This window comes from Tamandua tetradactyla, chromosome 2, assembly GCF_023851605.1.
Source record: "Tamandua tetradactyla isolate mTamTet1 chromosome 2, mTamTet1.pri, whole genome shotgun sequence".
In the NCBI taxonomy this organism is placed as follows: Eukaryota; Metazoa; Chordata; class Mammalia; order Pilosa; family Myrmecophagidae; genus Tamandua; species Tamandua tetradactyla.
Window position 1 is genome coordinate 45,199,696 of NC_135328.1, and position 11,511 is coordinate 45,211,206.

The window sequence follows — 11,511 nt, forward strand, 5'->3', positions numbered from 1 at the left end:
TGTACATGTGTGGATATTTCTCAATAAAAACATATATTTTTTTAAATCCCAGTTCTACAACTTCTTAGCTAGTACATGATCAACTAACCATTTAAGGCCTCACTTTTCTCATTTATAAAATGTTAACACCATCACTCACCTCACAGTCAATCTGTTTTTTAAGGATCTAAAACGATAATGCATGTAAAGTACTTAGCATAGGGCCCAAAACAAAGTAATAAGCCTTTCATAAAAGGAACGCAGAATAGGTAAAATACTACATTCAACAAAACATTAATAAAGGATCTATATTTGAACAGTGAATAAAGAAGCATTTGTAAAGTACCCTTTGGAGAAAGGGGGGAAAACTCAACCACCCCATTTGGAGAATTCCTGATACTCTCAAGGAAGCAGTGGGGACAACCAAATCAATAGGCCAAGCCCTTATCTTGGAGTCTGTCCCTATGAAACTTATTCCTGCAAAGGATAGGCTAAGCTTATTTAAAATTAGGCTTAAGAGTCATCCCCAGAGAACTTCTCTTGTTGCTCAGATGTGGCCTCTCAGTCAACACAGCAAGCAAAGACACTGCCTTTTCCCTCTGTATGTGGGAAATGACTCCCAGGGGTGTAAACCTCCCTGGTAATGTGGGACAGAAATCCTAGAACGAGCTGATATTCAGCATTAGGGATTGAGAAAACTTTCTCAATTTGACAGGGGGAAGAGAGAAATGAGACAAAGTGTCAGTGGCTGAGAGATTTCAAACAGAGTCAAGAAGTTATCCTGGAGGTTATTCTTATGCATTATATAGATACCAACTTTTTAGTCTATGGTGTATTAGAGTGGCTAGAGGGAAGTACCTGAAACTGTAGAGCTGTGTTCCAGTAGCCATGTTTCTTGAAGATGACTGTGTAATCATATAGCTTTCGCAGTGTGACCATGTGATTATGAAAACCTTGTTATCTGATGCTCCTTTTATCTACGGTATGGACAGATGAGCAAAACATATGGATTAAAAATAAATAAATAATGGGAACAAAGATTAAAATAAATAGAGTAGACTAGCAGTCAATGAAAGGGAGTGGTAAGGGATATGGCATGTATGAGTTTTTCTTTTTTCTTTTCTTTCTTTTGCTGGAGAGATGCAAATGTTCAAAAAAATGATCATGGTTTATAAATACACAACTATGTGATGATATTGTGAGCCACTGATTATAACCATGTCAAGAATGTTTGTATGTTTGTTTGTTGTTTATAATAAAAATATTTTAAAAAAAGATTATAGGGTGTCTTATCTAGCTGGTAGATTAGAGATAACTCTAAGTTGGAAGAACAATAACAATTATAATAATAGCAGCTGCTATATGAGCTTTAGGAATTTTTTTTCACAAGGAATATAATTTTATTACTATAATCACAAAATCATAATTTCTGTACAGGAATGTATAAGTGAACACTAATCAATGCACTGATAATTCACTTCATAAAGAACAGGTAAACATACTACAGACATATTGTAAAGAAAAAACATTGTAAAATTTTCTGGCCTTGCAGTGCATTTTTAGTGCAAGTATTTAAGACACAATAGTGTTCAATTCAGCAAAGTACTGCAAAATGTCATGCCACAGTCCACTTAATTCAAATAGGGTCAGGACACGCAGCTTCTAATAAAGTGTCAGAGCATATATATAAAAAAACCACATGTAATTCATAAAATATATAGTGGTTTATTTAGATGGTTTTAAATTATTTCATTGTGGAATTCAGCATAACTGGAACAATCATCCAAGATCATCTTAACAGGAATAATCTTCTTGCTAGGCAATGGCTTTTGCTTCAGGCAGGAATGCTTCCTAGTATTTTATCAGCTGTTGTTGTGTTTGTACTAAGGATTCTAAGTACTTGATAACAACAGTTTTAAAATCTTTTATTCGCTTTCTCAAATCTTCCCACTTCCTTTCGAATCATTCTAGAAATCTGTTCAAAATCTCTTTCTCCTTGTTGCACTTTGGCCTCCCACTCTCTTATTTCATTTTTAGCTTGCTGTATTTTATCTGCTTTGTTAGCAACCATAATTTTTGCCTCAGTTTCACGTTTTCTGAGCAAAGTAATTTGAGCATCTTCGCATTTCTGCCAACACTTCATTCGATGGTCAAACACACCTTTCACTGCAGCAATAAGACGAATGTAGTCACTAAGTAGTTCTGAAAACATATAAAAATCAGCAAAAGCTTGTTCCTGATGTAACAGGTCTATCTTCTCCTCAACCTCAGCAAGCTGAGACAAAGCTTTAGATAAAGCAGTATGATCCTCAGAATTGCCTAACATGGCAGCACTCTTTGCAAAGGCAGCTGTGTTGGCTGAAAGTTCTTTTCTATGACAGACCAAGGCTTCAACACTAGCATGAAGTTTCCTAAATTGCTGATCCGCAAATTCTCAAATTGCTGCTGCTTTTCTTCAAACCATGCATCCGATTCATTCATCTTGATTGTCATTTTGTTGACAGCATCGGCAGCCTTGTTCACCATCCTCAATATTCCTGCTATACTCAGAGCCTGTGTATTAACTGCTCTAGGCAACTCTGAACTTTTCAAGAATTGCCTTAAATCAGGATCTTGTAGTAAAGTTGGATGTTTCACAGTTCCTTGAAGATATCTTTCAAGAGCCACTCTTCGTTTTTCAACAAATTCAGTGGATGATGAATCTTCTTTACCCACTTTGACCTTGGTCATGCCTACTATACTCTTTTCTGGAGCTGGTGGCACAATATTACCGACATGTAAATATTTGCTTGCTAATTTGCTATGCAAACCGAGAAGGTCACTGAATCTTCTTTTAACTGAAAATTCACTCTTACTGAACATGGAAAGGGAAGTCTTTGTTGTTACCCTATATGCCATCACCAACTTTCTCTGAATCTGATACACCAATTTCTATATAAAAAATATCTCCATTTGCTTTTTCTTCAATCTCCTCCCTGGATCTATCGAAGATCACAGGAGCAGATACACTCTTTGATTCAATTCTGGGAGCAATGAGTGTAGTAGGGGTGACAGGGGTAACTGCAGGAGAAGGATCTGAAGACAGTACAGGTTCCCTTTCTGGACTATCCAAAGAAACTTCTTCCATGGCTTCTGCAAAAAGATCTTCTCTGTCATCATCTAGCACAACTTCTGTGGGTTTTGGACCATTGGAGTTTGTACTAATATCTTCTGCATGAAGACTAGCTGGTTCTGGAGATGATGGACTTGACTCAAGGGTGGAAACGGTGCAGGTGAACAGGTCCTCCCCATCCTCCAGCTCCTCAAAGTCAGTGGGCTTACCGTCCCCCAGCAGAGGAGGCTCCCACTTGGCCGCCATCTTCGCTCACCCACGCGATTGGACTGGGAAACTTTATCATTTTTTAAAATCCTAGTAACAATTTCATAAGGGAGCAACTAAGTAAGCACAAGGAGTACAGAAGGTACACTAGAAGCATTAAATATTTCTACAAAGTTTTGGATGGAGATGTTTTCTCTGGATTATGCATATGTACAAAAATATTTCCCTAAATACTGCTCATATTTTATTTTATAATAGCTTATTATTTCCCTGAATATTTTTATTATATTCTATTATGAGGATTTTTTAATATGAGTAAATGACATATTACTCATTATCTATGCGTCTTGGTAGACTTAATTTAACTTTGTTTATAAAGTAGGGACAACATTCTAGTCCTTCCCATGTTACAGTGGATTGTTTTTTTAAGGCCAAAAACTTATAAAATTACTGGAAACTGAACATACAGCCCTATAAAAATAAGGCAACAATGTGAGAAAAATATAAACTGTAACTTAATTTTTTTGTTATATTTCTGCTTTAATAGAGTAATTTGAAAATGCATATATATCCAGAGAAAAACGTAAAGGAGTATGAGGCATGGCTGTGCTTTAATTTGGGTCTTCAGTTTCTAACTGTAACAGAGACCACACTTCTAAACAACACCCAAAAGCTCTGTAAACATATCCAATCATAATATTATAGTAATACACCTTACACCATAAAATACATCAAATATCCAACTCTATAAACTTACTATGTGTTGTCTTTTGATTTTTTTCCATAAGAAAAGGGACATCAGTAATTCACATTCAGAGGCATGCTCCTGAAGACTAAAAAGTTATGAAATTTTGCCTGTCAATTTGCTTCTTAAGCAATTTTTTAAAACAGTACAATTTACTCTTTAAAGCAATTTTACGGACATGGGGAGTATAGTTAATTTCACAGTAAGGCTGCCTGAATACAATACAAAGAGAATGCACGTATTTTCCAGAATATGAGAGATGCCAGCATTAAAACATAAGCTTACAACTTTTAAAAATCCAGGAGGAAAAAAAATTAAACACAAGCTTCTTTTCAGATGTTTTAAAATTCCTGTAAAACTTTCTGTCCCAAGATCACCTAACTACAGTACAAAAAAGATTTAAAATACATTGCCCGGTGTCAAGGTGGGGAATCCCTCTCTTTCATATAATAAAATCATTTTCTGATCCATCTTGATCCAAGTTCTGGTAGTCGGAGGGCAGATTCCTCTTAAGAGGCTGAGTACTGTAATGGAGAGCATCATCTTCATCTACTGGTTGGTATTCTTGTTCGATTTGGGGTGGGAAACCACTTCCAGAACCTGATCCAGAGCCAGAGTCTGATTCAGAATGGTCTACAGAAAGAGGGAAAGGATCGTGCAGGTTCTGGAGCTTCGTCATTGAAAAAAACGTCAGTCCTTGGAGACAGGATCCTGTCAGATTCACCAGAAGGTAGGTCAAACACTGGTTCCTTTTCCTCAACGTAGTCTGCAGAGTTACTGTCCGGACTGCAGCTTACTAACTGGTACCTGGCTCTGTGTATGGGACAAGCTTGAACTGAAGATTCCCAAAACAGGATGAGGGAGATAGCCAGAACAAGCCTGCTGCTCTGGAGGAATCTCTGCATCATCATGATCAGCACAGCACACTCAGACCCCAACTGCTGCACAGCCACCTCACGATTAGGAACCGTACCAGGTGCTCGCTGTCTATTTTAGACAAGGTTCCAAAACCTCAAACCCTGCCCAGAACACATGTCACAATTTCCGCTCCCTGGGTCCTGTCCCTATCCCTGCTCGTGCTTTCATGGAAGGAGGTGAGGTATATCTGGGATTGCTCAGGATCCTCACAAACTGTAACTTAATTTTGCAAGGCTACCTTAACTGTTCTATATGAATTCTCTTATCTAACCTCACTGATGTAACTATCAGAAGAAGCATTACATTTAACCTGTCTATAGAATGGCCTTCCTTCTCTCCTTCACCTACTTAAAACTCATCCAACTCAGCACTGTGCATCATACTTGTTAGGGAGAACATTGCATTAGTTACCTTTCAAAAGATTATATATATATATATAATCTTATATATATATATATATATATCCAGCTAGACTATAAACTACTGAAGAGATGGAATCTTTTTTCAAAATTCATATCCTCAGCAATAACTTAATACAACACCTTGGAACACTCATATATTCAATGACCAATTCACTGCATTTCAAAATTTGGCCACTTTTTATTTCAAGGAATAGATAGTTTTAAGATCACAGACTTGTACAACAATTCATTCCCTACAGTAATTTCCAGGTTATCTATTATTAAAGCTGCAGTCTGAAAACCAAGTCATTCCCTTTAGTTCATCAACTTGTCTAACTCTGAAGTTCTCCAAGTGCGGTCCTGGGACCCATGGAGGCCCAAAAGACCCTTTCAGAAGTCTGCAAGGTCAAAACTGTTTCCAAAATAATACTAAGACACTATTGCCTTTTAAAATTCTTGTTTCCTCACAAGTATAAAATTTTCCCAGAGGCTGCATAATGTGTGATGATATAATGAAATAGGTCACATTTGGAAGATAACCTAATTTAGTTGAACAAATATTATCCAAAGGACCAATGCACGATGCTATAAAATCATGTAAGGAAGAGGGGGACAAGATGACAGCTTATTGAGGAGTGGGATTTAGTTCGTCATCCAGAGCAGCTAATATTAAGCCAGGAACAGTACAGAACAACTGCTGGGGCCACATCAGTGACTGGATACACAGTTTACACCAGCCTGGACAAGCTGGGCCACTTGCAAGCCCAGCCAGAACCATGACTCCCCCAAGCCACAGTGCTGGCGACCCTCCCCCACAGGCTGGTTCCCAGAGGGGAAAGGAAAGAGACTTTACTAACAGTAGGGGCTAAAGGCAACCAGGCTCCAATTGTGGGATTAACTAACTAATTCAGACTACTAAAAATAGGCCCCCAACACAGCTGAATTTCCAGTAAAAGCTGAGGTTGCTGGGTTTTGCCCAGGCCCAGAGAGGGCAAGGCTGACAGAAAAAGAAAAAAGAAAAAAAAAAAAAAAAACAGAGGTTTTTTTGGATCGGATAGCACATAATATTTGAAAGGGTCTGGGCCCTGAAGAAAAGGACAGGGCACATAGCACCTGGAGATACACAGAACAACATATCAACTTAAACTCTTCATTGGCAAACCCGAGGAACAGGTGTCCTACTCTGAAAAGGATTTTTCTTTTTCTTGGCTGTGTTTCTACACCTTGACTACTCTTTGGATACAGCTGAAGGGCTTCTCAGGCTTCAACTGCCCCAGGTATGGGCAGAATTAAGCTTGTTTGAGAGTTTGTCTGGAGATTGTGCCTTCCCCAGGAAAGGGGTGGGGTCCAGCTCAAGTGGAACCCCTCCCTCAAGGAATTCAGACCCCAGGGTCTGGGAAAGTGAAGTAATTAAAGGCAGCCTACAATCTCTATTCTCTCTCAACCACGCCCCTAGCAGGGAGAGTCTGATGATGTTCAAGGTACGAGCACATCACCTCACGCTGGTGGGACCCGCAGGCAGACAAGTGCCAAATAACGGGCAAGACAGGAAAAACACAGAGGCTTCATAGGAAAGTCTTTCAACCTGCTGGGTCTCACCCTCAGGGAAACGTGACATACATGACTCTTTCCTCCTGAGAGGAGGCCAGTTTATTCTGGGAAAATCTGGCTGGGGTCTATAATACCTAACTAGACATTCCTAAGGTGGGGGTGGGGGGAGGGGGAGCACCATACAGGCAGCGCAAGAAACAAGAACTGAAAAATTCTGACCTGTTAAACAAAACCTAAGCTAGAGGTCTAGAATAAGCTGAACTGAATGTCAGAGAACAGACAGACAACAAAGTCATCCAGCAAAAAAATCCTAGGTAAAAAAAAAGTGAAAACAAGCTCCAGAATAAACTAATTAAGGAAATTAAATGCCTAGATGCCAGCAAAAAATAGTGACTCATACTAGGAAAATTGAAGATATGGCTCACTCAAATGAACAAAACAACAATTCAAATGAGATACAGGAGTTGAAACAATTAATTCAGAATGTTCAAACAGACATGGAAAACTTCATCAAATATCAAATCAATGAACTGAGGAGGACTTAAAGAAGGAAAGGAATGAACAAAAAGAAGAAATCAGAAGTATGAAAAAAAATCACAGAACTTATGGGAATGAAAGGCACAGTAGAAGAGATGAAAAAACAGTGGAAACCTACAATGTCAGATTTCAAGAGGCAGAACATAGGATCAGCGAACTGGAGGATGGGACATCTGAAATCCAAAAAGCAAAAGAAAAGATAGGAAAAAGAATGGGAAAAATATGAGCAGGGACTCAGGGAACTGAATGACAACATGAAGTGCACAAATATATGTGTTGTGGATGTCCCAAAAGGAGAGAGAAAGGAAAAGGAGGAGAAAAACTAATAGAGGAAATTATCACTGAAAATTTTCCAACTCTTATGAAAGACTTCAAATTACAGATCCAAGAAGTACAGCGTACCCCAAAGAGAACAGATCCAAATAGATATACTCCGAGAAACTTACTAATCAGAATGTCAGATGTCAAAGAGAAAGAGAGACTCTTGAAAGCAGCAAGAGAAAAGCAATCCATCACATACAAGGGAAGCTCAATAAGACTATGCATAGATTTCTCAGCAGAAATCATGAGGCGAGAAGACACTGGGATGATATATCTGAGTTACTAAAAGAGAAAAACTGCCAACCAAGAATTCTATATCCGGCAAAATTGTCCTTCAAAAATGAAGGGGAGGTGATTCCGGAGAAGATGGTGGCTTAGTAAGACACGTGGGTCTTAGTTTGTCCTCCAGAACAGCTACTAGAGAAGTAGAAACGATTCAGAACAGCTCCCGGAGCCATGACAGAGACCAAGAAGACAGCGTACGCCATTCTGGAACGGCTGACTGGCTGGGAGAACCCGCTCTGGTGAGATTGTCGAGGGGCGCGGGCTTCCCCGGGCCGGGGCGGCAGACAGCCGGAGTCCCTCCCTCCCTCCTTCCCGGGCCGGTTGGGAGAATTGGACAGGTGGTCCCCTCAAGCCGCGGCAGCTGGCGCCCGCACCCCCCCCGACGCGTGGCCCCCCGGACCAGCTGGGAGAATTGGATCGGAGATCCCCAAGCCACAGAGAACGGCGACTGGGGTCCCTTCCAAACACGTAGCTTCCCGGTCCGGCGGGAACGGTGGATAGACACGTCCCCAAGCCGCGGCGGCTGGGGACCCCTGCCACGCTTGGCACCCCGGGCCAGCTGGGAAATTTGGACAGGCGTTCCCCCAAGCCGCTTCGGCTGGCGACCCCGCCCTACAGCGAGAGTTTTCCAAAGTTAAAGGGGCCACAGCATCTTTTACTGGTGGGATCCGCAGACAGATGAGCGCCACGAGAGACACCTACTGGGCAGGATAAGAAAAAGAGAGCTCAGAGATTTCACAGAAAAATCTTTCAACCTGCGGGGTCTTACACCCAGGGAAATCTGATTAAATGCCCAGACGCCAGCAGAAGATAACGGATCATGCTCAGAAAATTGAAAATATGGCCCAGTCAAAGGAACAAACCAACAGTTCAAATGAGATACAGGAGCTGAGACAACTAATGCTGAATATACGAACAGAAATGGAAAACCTCTTCAAAAACCAAATCGATAAATTGAGGGAGGACATGAAAAAGACATGGGTTGAACAAAAAGAAGAAATAGAAAAACTGAAAAAACAAATCAGAGAACTTATGCGAGTGAAGGATGAAGTAGAAAAGCTGGAAAAAACAATGGATACCTACAATGGTAGATTTAAAGAGACAGAAGATAGAATTAGTGAACTGGAGGATGGAACATCTGAATTCCAAAAAGAAACAGAAACTATAGGGAAAAGAATGGAAAAATTTGAACAGGGTATCAGGGAACTCAAGGACAATATGAAGCGCACAAATATACGTGTGGTGGGTGTCCCAGAAGGAGAAGAGAAGGGAAAAGGAAGAGAAAAACTAATGGAAGAAATTATCACTGAAAATTTCCCAACTCTTACGAAAGACCTAAAATTACAGATCCAAGAAGTGCAGCGCACCCCAAAGAGAATAGACCCAAATAGGCGTTCTCCAAGACACTTACTAGTTAGAATGTCAGAGGTCAAAGAGAAAGAGAGGATCTTGAAAGCAGCAAGAGAAAAACAATCCATCACATACAAGGGAAACCCATAAGACTATGTGTAGATTTCTGAGCAGAAACCATGGAAGCTAAAACACAGTGGGATGATATATTTAAATTACTAAAAGAGAAAAACTGCCAACCAAGACTCCCATATCCAGCAAAATTGTCCTTCAAAAATGAGGAAGAAATTAAAACATTCTGAGACAAAAAGTCACTGAGAGAATTTGTGACCAAGAGACCAGCTCTGCAAGAAATACTAAAGGGAGCACTACAGTCAGATACGAAAAGACAGGAGAGAGAGGTACGGAGAAGAGTGTAGAAAGAAGGAAAATCAGATATGATACATATAATACAAAAGGCAAAATGGCAGAGGAAAATATTATCCAAACAGTAATAACACTAAATGTTAATGGACTGAATTCCCCAATCAAAAGACATAGACTGGCAGAATGGATTAAAAAACAGGATCCTTCTATATGCTGTCTATAGGAAACACATCTTAGACCCAAAGATAAACATAGGTTGAAAGTGAAAGGTTGGGAAAAGATATTTCATGCAAATAACAACCAGAGAAGAACAGGAGTAGCTATACTATTATCCAACAAATTAGACTTCAAATGTAAAACAGTTAAAAGAGACAAAGAAGGACACTATCTACTAATAAAAGGAACAATTAAACAAGAAGACATAACAATCATAAATATTTATGCACCAAACTGGAATGCCTCAAAATACGTGAGGAATACACTGCAAACACTGAAAAGGGAAATAGACACATATACCATAATAGTTGGAGACTTCAATTCACCACTCTCATCAATGGACAGAACATCTAGACAGAGGATCAATAAAGAAATAGAGAATCTGAATATTACTATAAATGAGCTAGACTTAACAGACATTTATAGGACATTACATCCCACAACAGCAGGATACACCTTTTTCTAAAGTGCTCATGGATCATTCTCAAAGATAGACCATATGCTGGGTCACAAAGCAAGTCTTAACAAATTTAAAAAGATTGAAATCATACACAACACTTTCTCGGATCATAAAGGAATGAAGTTGGAAATCAATAATAGGCGGAGTGCCAGAAAATTCACAAATACATGGAGGCTCAACAACACACTCTTAAACAACGAGTGAGTCAAAGAAGAAATTGCAAGAGAAATTAGTAAATACCTCAAGGTGAACGAAAACGAAAACACAACATATCAAAACCTATGGGACACAGCAAAGGCAGTGTTAAGAGGGAAATTTATTGCCCTAAATGCCTATATCAGAAAAGAAGAAAAGGCAAAAATTCAGGAATTAACTGTCCACTTGGAAGAACTGGAGAAAGAACAGCAAACTAATCCCAAAGCAAGCAAAAGAAATAAATAACAAAGATTAGAGCAGAAATAAATGAAATTGAAAACATGAAAACAATAGAGAAAATCAGTAAGACCAGAAGTTGGTTCTATGAGAAAATCAATAAGATTGATGGGCCCTTAGCAAGACTGACAAAAAGAAGAAGAGAGAGGATGCAAATAAATAAGATCAGAAATGGAAGAGGAGACATAACTACTGACCTCACAGAAATAAAGGAGGTAATAACAGGATACTATGAACAACTTTACACTAATAAATACAACAATTTAGATGAAATGGACGGGTTCCTGGAAAGACATGAACAACCAACTTTGATTCAAGAAGAAATAGATGACCTCAACAAACCAATCACAAGTAAAGAAATTGAATCAGTAATTCAAAAGCTTCCTAAAAAGAAAAGTCCAGGACCAGACGGCTTCACATGTGAATTCTATCAAACATTCCAGAAAGAATTAGTACCAACTCTCCTCAAACTCCTCAAAAAAATCGAAGCGGAGGGAAAGCTACCTAATTCATTCTATGAAGCCAACACTACCCTCATACAAAAATCAGGCAGCAAAGATATTACAAAAAAAGAAAACTACAGACCAATCTCTCTAATGAATATAGATGGAAAAATACTCAAAAAATTCTA

The 11,511-nt window shown here is 39.2% G+C and overlaps 2 pseudogenes; both read right to left on the minus strand.

Moving 5' to 3' along the window:
- Positions 1 to 955: 955 nt before the first annotated feature.
- LOC143669679 (sorting nexin-2 pseudogene) lies at positions 956 to 4,058 on the minus strand (annotated as a pseudogene).
- Positions 4,059 to 4,483: 425 nt separating this feature from the next.
- On the minus strand, positions 4,484 to 10,700 carry LOC143669725 (serglycin pseudogene; annotated as a pseudogene).
- Between the last annotated feature and the right edge of the window lie 811 nt (positions 10,701 to 11,511).